The 9366-nt window shown below is 39.1% G+C and overlaps 1 pseudogene; it reads right to left on the reverse strand.

The window, feature by feature from the left end:
* Positions 1–3828: 3828 nt before the first annotated feature.
* On the reverse strand, positions 3829–4198 carry LOC110204128 (iron-sulfur cluster assembly 1 homolog, mitochondrial pseudogene; annotated as a pseudogene).
* Positions 4199–9366: the final 5168 nt, after the last annotated feature.

Raw genomic sequence — 9366 nt, forward strand, 5'->3', positions numbered from 1 at the left:
GAGAGAGAAGGGAGACTGGAGGAAGAGGGGATTAGAACTAATATGTGACTAAGCAGCTCTGGTTCTGTCATCCCTGCCCTTTTTGCTTCCTCATCTGCAAGGCGACTGCCCCAGACTCAAAGGACTGCCCAGATTGATGACCATCCACATGTATTACTGTTATGGCCTCAGGCAACATTAGATTCTCTAAGATCTGACTAATTAAAGTAGTATGTGCTAATTCCTTCCCTTTACTGTTAACCATTCCCCTTTCTTCTCAGATTTTCCCAAAAATATGTACCACTCCCCAGGTATACTTTGAATCAGTGTAAACACTGCCCTCCTTTCTTTTAATAATTTTAATGCCTGGTTTAAGGCACATAGTTCACATATTTGAGCAGACCAACTTTTTGGTAAACTTCCTGTCTCAACCAAGGATTCTTGATCCCCATTAATGATAGCATACCCATTTCTTCTTTTCCCTTCCACCATCCGAGAGGAACCATCAAAGAAAAAAATTGATTCCTCCAGCAATCGGGGATTCTTGTAAATCCTTCTGGACCCAGGTTTGAAGATCAATAAAGTCAATTCAATAATGCTCTAACTCAAATGCATCTCCACCCCCTGAGGTCAGAAAAGAGGCAGGACTTAAGTTATTATCTTCTGATACTATTAAATCATCTTTCTCCAGTAACATGGCTTCATATTTGAGAATTCTGGAATCTGATGCCACCTCCCTGCCCTTTGATTCAGGATGGCTCGCACCTGAAGGGGAACACTCACTATCAGGCTTCCCCCAAAGGTCAGCTTCCTACTCTCCTCCACCAGTATAGCAGCAGCCACTACTGCTTGAATACAGGTCGGCCACCCTCTAGCCACAGAATCCAAGATTTTTGATAAGAAAACCACAGGTCTCTTCTGGCCTCCCCCTATTTGGGTCAAGACCCCCCAGTGCTACCCCTTTGTCTACATTTACAAATAAATGGAAGGGTTTCTCCAGGGAGGGGATTGTCAAAATGGGAGGGGAGGGGAGGACTTCCTTCAATTGCTTAAATCCTCCTCCCCTTCAGGGCCCCATCTAATTTGCTCTGGTTCTTCCTCCAATAAGCATTGGTACATAGGTTTTGTGAGGGATGCATATGAGTCAATCCAATTTCTGCAGTACCCTACTAACCCCAGGAACTTTCTGAGTTCCCCCTTTGTTTTCGGGAGGGGAGTTTGAAGGATTCCTGCCACCCGCTCTGGATCCAGCCTCTTCTGCCCCTCACTGATTAGATGTCCCAGATATTTCACCTTTCATTCCACAAATTGTAATTTATGCTTGGAAATCCTCAAACCCTCTGATTCCAAATAGTTTATCAATTTGATTGGGACCTCACTAGTTTCTATTCTCATGTTACCTGTCACCAGCAAATCATCTACGTATTGTAATACTTGTGTCCCAAGGGGAGCTCTAAACCCTTCCAGGATTTTTTCAAGGACTTGTCCAAATAAATTTGGTGATTCTGTATATTCCTGGGGCAGGATGCACCACCTATACTGCTGCTTCCTCCCAGTCTCAGGATCTTCCCATTCAAAAGCTAAGATGTCCCTACTACTAAGGTCTAAGGGACAGGCTCAAAATGCATCTTTTAAATCAATTACACTGAACCTGAACCACCTACTGCCTCCATTTATTCTTCCCAGGATCGTGTAGGGGTCAGGAACCACTGGGTGGGATGGTAGTACAACCTTATTAACTTCCCTCAAATCTTGGACTAGTCTATATGTTCCATCCCCTTTCTGTGTCTTGATTTCTCATAAAGTCACTAGCTTCCAATTGTTCTATTCTAATTTTTAAGTAAGTATTTTCTTCAGTAAGCTTTTGGACTTCCTTTTCCATTTGGCCAATTTTTCTTTTTAGGGCATTTTTCTCCTCATTGGCTTTTTGGACCTCTTTTGTCATTCGGGTTATGCTATTTTGTAAGGTGTTATTTTCTTCAGTATTTTTTTGGGTCTCCTTCAGCAAGCTGCTGACTTCTTTTTCATGATTTTCTTGCAGCTCTCTCATTTCTCTTCCCAGTTTTTCCTCTACTTCCCACTTACCCAAATAAAAACTTAGAGGTTTCTCCAGGTAGAAAACAGAAGTTTTATTCTAGCAAGTCTCACGTGAGAGTTGGGCATCACCTACCCAGGGTGGATGAGCAGCGAATAAGCAGTTACATACCCTCAGACAAACAACTCTAGGAAACTCCCCCTCCCCTCTTGTTTACCTGAATCTCTTTATCCCCATTGGCTGAGGTAAGAGACAAACAACTTTACCCAGGAACTAAGAGATACATTTTACTCGAAACAAACTTGGATTGCCTCATTTGGCAAAGATAAGGTACAAAACAAAGGAAGGGATGGTCAGCTGGTGCAGGACCTTATTCCCCCCAAAACATAAGATTTACAGGCAAATGAAACTTAGGCTCAGCTTATGCTAAAGCCTTACTACATTTTTGGAGCATAGTTTCCATTTTGTATGAGAAACTTTCAGTTGTCCCACACACCCACTAGATGATCCCCTCCAACTCTAAAATTCGAAGTGCGTTTAGGACTCGTGCTTTAGGAAGACAACTAGAGTGAAAGAAACAAGGAGTTAAACATTACAGACCTGGAGTATATATATTTTAGAGAGTGTTTTCATCTAGAAATTCTTTGCAGTGTTCCTAAAAATTTTTATCTACACACAGTGACCATGACATTTACAGGTTAAGGCCTCCTGATAAAGAAAACTTTGATAAACATTGTAAAAGGCTCTGGCAAATCTGGCTAGGTGAAAGATGTCCAAAGTCCTTTGCCAGCAGAAGTCTTTTCTGCCTCTGGATTTTAAGAGCCAAAAATCAGAGCTTAAAATGTAAAAATGATGAAAACACTCCACAATTATACTTGCTTGTCAGATATCCACTCTCATCACAACTATGTGAAATGCAAGCCTGAATCTAATCAATAAGACAAGGGCACTGAACATTTGTTCTAAGAGAAATACAAATGGGGATATAAACTCAGACAAGGGTTGCTTTTTTTCCTTTAAAGAATAGTAACAGCACTCCTCAGAAATTTTCTAGAGCTCAATCTGTCACCTTGTTAGAAACACCCTTGAAAATGGTGAATGTCAAAGCAGGAAAATTTATTACAATAGAATCTTAAGGAAGTGTTTATGGTTCTGGCCAGAGTCAGGCTACGCTCTCCTTCAGAGAAGAGTGAGCACTGAGTACTGAAGCAAGAGAAGCTTTATACTGTTAATTCGTCTAGAGCCCTCCCATCAGAAAGCTGGTTGGCCAGCTCTCTTCGGTTTACAATCTTCCCTCAATGCCCCATCTACCTGGTCGCGTCCCATGATCTGTTGATGAGGCTCTAATTTTATGTGGGATGTTTCAATTAATATTATATCAGCTAATTAACCATGCTCAGTAGCAATTTTGAGCTGCCTGGTCATTGACCCCAACCGGTTTGAGCCGGATCAGCCCTTATCCTAAACTTGCAGTTTTCTGGAAACTACCAGCTTACTTCTTATTGGCTAAGCTCACCTGCAGTGCAACTGTTTCTTTTGCTTTGAAACATCTTGGTTGTTTTGTACTCCCAGCATTGTTCTGTCTTTGTGGAAAGTTAACACTTGCCTGACTCTCACAACCTAAAAGATGGTGCAAAGCACTTTTTCTAGAATTTAACATCAAGGTTTTATTTTCAAAATGTGCTAACTTTATTTTCCTCATAAGGCAGCCATACCTTGCAAGGCTCAGAACCTGAGAAACATGATTTCTTTGGAAAGTTACAGGGTTCAACGTGAACATTCTTGGTACTTAATGCCAGATTAATCCTGAGTTTTCAAATGTTAAAGCTTTCTCCACAGGTACAAGTTCCTTTGATCTTTGGGTTATTGGAAACAAATTTGCCGGACGATATCTTCTACATATTCCATTTCTGTTTCTAAAAGCGTTTTCGCTGGGCTTTCTTTGCGATGAACACTCTAAATCCATCCTGAACAACTTCTTCATCAGATTCTCCTTTTGTCTTGGCATATTGTAAAGCATTAAATGTCCATTTCAACCAACTTTCAGACCTACATTTTCAGCTCTATCTTTAAGAAGCTGTTTTATCTTATTCACAGCACCTGGTGTCAGGGTTAGGGCTGCCGTGGTGGGGGCAGCTTCTTACTCATCACCTAGACTGTGGCTCATACGAATGAAGCAGACATCTTTCTTTTATTTTCTTTTTATATTTGCTTCTTTTTATATTTTCTTTTATAAAATACATTTTCTTTTGAGATAAGTTGTGTTGGGGAAGCTGAGCTGTCACCTTGTCTCTGCTCCCAGAGTACTTAATATTCAGGGCCTCCCTGGAGTCTCAGAATAGAATGTTTCAGAAGTTCTGAGCCTGTGTTGTTCCACAGTCAATGTTCTGTCACCACAATGGTTGTCACCACACTTGTTGATGCCCAGTGCCATTGTCTGGGATTTCCCAACAAGCCAGAAGCTTTCCCACATAGATCCTCTACTCTTGCTGCCTCAGGATACAGAACTTTTCAGGCTAGGTGTGCCCTTGGCTATCTCTAGTTGCAATGGGAAATGGTGCTAATTGTGCTTTTTATACTAATTGTCATTTTGATGGTGTGAGAGATGATCTCTCAGAAGTGAAGCCTCCTCAAAGGGTCATTAGTTCTTTTTAATGGTTCTGGTATTGTTGCTTTTGAGTGGTACATGTGTATCAACACTAAGTGAAGGCCCCTCAGAATACAAGGCCCCCTCCCCTTTCCTTCTCCCTCCCCTACTCTTAGGTAGTGTTAGCAGAAATTCCTGAGCCATAAGAGCATCCTGTCTATCTCATCCTCTAGCTAGTTATATGACCTTGGGTAAAAGTCTGCTGAAACGGTGAGGCCCTGAAAAGGGGAACGTGCTAACATAATTTCTACACCTCTTTGTTCTCTCTGTTACTGGGGTAGTTTTTACATGAATAGATTGTACACCTGAGGCTCAGCCAATGAGCCAATGGGAAGGGGGTTAGGGTGGGCTGCTGCGTTAGGGTCTATATAATCTTGCCTTAAACAAAGAGCACTCACACTCTTGGGGCAGCTTAGGCAGCACAGTATGGGGGTGCCCTTTCTCAAGAAAGTCAGTAAAGAGATTTCTCCTTTTTGCAAACTTTTGTCAAGACTCTGGTTTTTAATTTGGGTAGGTGGTCTCTGTCCCACACAATGGTAAAAGACTTGGCTAATATTTTGCACAATTATTCATTAGAAGCTGTCATTTACTCTAATTTCTCATTAGATTCCCAGGTGATTATTTGTTCTGGTGGGAATTTTAGGGTTTTGCTAGAGCTGAGTGACTGACTCCCAATTCAGGAAGTCATCTTGGCAGGATGCACTGAGAGAAAGGGGGTGGGACATTTTCTTAATGGAACCTCAACAGAAATTCTGTGTGTGTGTGTGTGTGTGTGTGTGTGTGTGTGTGTGTGTGAGAGAGAGAGAGAGAGAGAGAGAGAGAGAGAGAGAGAGAGAGGAGAGAGACACACAGACAGAGCCAGAGACAGAGACAAAGAGAGACAGGGGAAGAGAAAGAGAGAGGAGGGGAAAGAAAGAAAAAAAGAGAAGGAGGGGTGGTGGCAGTCCTTGTGAAAAACAAAGATCATAGTTTACTAAATTTTGTTACTATTTAGGGTATGTTCTAGAATCTAGATCATAGCTATAGACCTTTATTGGACACAGGATAGAACTATAGCCACATAGATTTGGGAGACAGAGGAAGTGGAATGGGGAGTTACTCACGGAAGGAGTGGCAGTACTATCTGGCAGCCACTTAATATAAAGTACCCTTCAGGAGGTTAATCAAACAATCATTCATGGTAGTCTGCCACTCTCCAAGGTTGCTAGGAGCAAGCTGGTATAGCTTTTATCTCCCAGTGATGTGAGGATCAACTAAGATAATATTTAGTAAAGAAATACTTAGTAAAGTACTTAGTACAGTACCTGGCACATACTGAGTGCTATATGATAGGTATCATCATCATCATCACCATTATTATGTTATATACTGTGCATACTTCCCATCCATTGTCCACATTATTCCATATACCTTGTCACATATCTGTAAGATACCCAAGTGATCACCAGTTTTACTTCCTTCCTGAAGCAGATCATTGTACTCTCATTTTTAATGATTAGAAAGTATTTTATTATGTTAACCTTATAGCAGTTTTGTTTTTATGGGACAAGTTTTTACTTTTAGTTTTATTAATTTCTCTTTTCATTTTCAGGATTTATATTTCGGTGTTGAATTCGAGATTTTTAATTTGTTCTTTTTCTAATTGTTTTAAATTGCATACCCAATTCACTGGCCTGCTGTTTCTCTATTTTATTGATATAAGAATTTAGAAATGTAGATTTTTCCTCTGATTACTGCTTTTGCTGCATCTTATAGATTTTGGTATATTGCATCATTGTCATTCTCTTTAATTGAGTGATTGTTTTTATGATCTGTTCTTTGACTCATTCATTCTTTAGGATTTGATTGTTTAATTTCCAATTAATTATCTATGCTTCTATGGCCTTTTATTGAATATAATTTTTTAATCATAGTCTGAAAAAGGTGCACTTAATAGTTCTGATTTCCTGAATTTGATTGTGAGGTTTTTGTGCCCTAAGATATTGTGAATTTTTGTCAAGGTCTTTAACTTCTTCCTTATTTGTTTTATAGTGAAATTTATCTACTTCTGAGATCAGTTAATTGAAGTCCCCACTAGTATTATTTTACCATTTACTCTTACAATTCATTTAACTTTTCCTTTAAGAGTTTAGATGCCGTTTGGTCCATATATGTTTAGTATTGATGTTATTGCCCATGGAACCTTTTTTGTAAGATGTAGTTTCTTCCTTATCACTTTAATTAAGCCAAGAGACAACAATGGTCAATAAGACAAGAAATAACTGTGTTTAACACAGAGAAATGCTTTGCACAAAATACCAACAAGATGAATATCTGTCAATACAGTGAAACAAGTGGAAGTAATAAATTTTTATGATTAGTTTCCCAGGAGATTGTTGTTCAGTTGTTTTTCAGTCATGTGGGTCTTTGTGGGTCCATTTAGGGTTTTCTTGGCAAAGATACTGGTGCAGCTTGCCATTTCTTTCTCCAGCTTATTTTAGAAATGAGAAAACTGAGATAAACAGGGTAAGTGACTTGCCCAGGGTCTCACAGCTAGGTAAGTGTCTGAGGCCAGATTTGGACTCACAAAGAGTCTTCCTGACTCAAGGCCTCTGTGTAGATAGACCCCCCCACACACACAGATATAAAATATGTGTATATATACAAAAATTTTTTTCACTCTGCAAAAAATGCTTCCCTTCTTTCCCTCCCTCTCCTTTACCCTCCCAATGAAAATGAAAACACAAAAAACATAATTCCTCTTAGAAATATGTACAGTTGGGGGCAGCTAGGTGGCAAAGTGGATAGAGCACCGCCCTGAAGTCAGGAGGACCTGAGTTCAAATCCGGCCTCAGACCAAACACTTGATACTAACTAGCTGTGTGACCCTGGGCAAGTCACTTAACCCCAATTGCCAAAAAAAAAAAAGAAAGAAAAAAAAGAAAAAAGAAAAAAGAAAAGAAAAGAAAAGGGAAAAAAGAAATATGTAAAGTAAAACAAATTTCTGCTTGGACATGTAAAAAAAAGTCTCATTCTGAGTCCTTTACTTTTCTATTAAAGTAATCAGCATATTTTATCCTTTTTCCTTTGATTTTCTTTTATTGTCTTTTGATTATCATATTAATCAGAGTGACTAATACTTTCAAATTTATTTGTCTTTACCATCTTTTTCTCAACGTATAAATAGTTCTTCTGGCTCTATTCACTCCACTCTGAATCACTTCATAGTCTTCCTAGGTTTCTCTGAAATGTTTTCATTTCTTATGTTATAATAGTCTACCACCACATTTATAAGTCACAATTTCTCCATTCATTCTCTAAATTACAAAACTGCCTTAGATTCCCATTCTTTGTTGTCGTGTTTAGGACTGATCTCTCCTTTAGTCTACCATCTTTAAATTCTCCCATGTCCTTTCTCCTCTTTCTTATTTCTGTGTTGGTGAATTAGGGTGATGTCTACCTCACAAGCATGTGAAGATTTCCCTCAATAGAATGGGTGGTTAAGAACAATTTGTTCCAATGGCCATGAAGGTGATTGAACAGGTACTGTGAAGCACTTAGAGCCTTCTCAGATGTTGGAAATGGCTCAGGATGCATTGGACCTTCGTATCTTCGGCATCTTAAGTTCTGTCTTGCCACAGGACTTCAATGACTCCCCGAAAGAGTGAACCTGTTGACTCTGTGCAACTCTGCCTCGCTTAAGTCCAATTCATTCAGGAGTCAAGACATTGCCCCATGATATCATTGGTCCTCTTCAAAAAGGAAGGAGAAAACAACAATTTCCTTGTTGAATTAAATGTCTTTACTCAAATCTGTGAAAATGCTTCTTTTGACTAGTACAGATGGACAAAGTTGAAGTATCAACTACTAAGCCCACCCTTCCTTGTTTGTATATGTATACTTGTGCACCTTCCTTTCCCTTTTGCCTCCCTTTCTGTCTTCCCCTGCCCAGGATGTTTTCATCTTTCTCTTTCTATCTAAACTACCTCTGTGACTCCAGATGATGATAGTGGTTAGATGGGATACATTATAATCTCCATGTAGTTAATCCTGTTTCATCCATTATCATTGATTCTTCATTCTTGTCTTTTTATGTTTCTATTTATTAAATCAGGAATGCTAGGAAGTCTTGTATTTCATTAAAGGTCCATTCCCCTTCTCCTTTCCCTCATGTGATTTATACTAAATTTTACTAAGTAAAGTTATTCTTAGCTATGCACCCATTATCCTTTGCCTTCTGAAATATTACTTTCCAAGTGCTGCATTCCTTTATAATACTGGTATCTAAATCATGTATGTTTCTGACTGTGAGATCTCCATACTTGAATTCTTTCTGACTATTTGAGGCATGTTTTCTTTCATCCTAGGAGTTCTGGATTTAGATTATTAACGTTTTTGGGAATTCTTGTTTGGGGGTTTCCTTCAGGAAGTTACCAACAGAACCCTTCTATTTCTCCTTTGCCCTGTGGTTGTTTAAAAAAAATCTGGAGAGTATTCTTCTAAGATTTCTTGAAATACAATACTTAGGCTTCTTTTTGTTCATAAGGTTCAATGACATTTTTTCCTCCTTAATCTGTTTTCCAGATTTTTTTTCCCAATGAAATACCTTATATTTCTCCCCCCTCCCCCATTCTTTTGGCTTTGTTGGAATATTTTTTGTTCTCCAATGGAGTCACTGCCTTTTCTTTGGTACAATCTAATTTTTAGATTTTGTTGCTTGGACAAG

The sequence above is a fragment of the Phascolarctos cinereus genome, unplaced genomic scaffold, assembly GCF_003287225.1.
Source record: "Phascolarctos cinereus isolate Bilbo 61053 unplaced genomic scaffold, phaCin_HiC Scaffold_110;HRSCAF=660, whole genome shotgun sequence".
In the NCBI taxonomy this organism is placed as follows: domain Eukaryota; kingdom Metazoa; phylum Chordata; class Mammalia; order Diprotodontia; family Phascolarctidae; genus Phascolarctos; species Phascolarctos cinereus.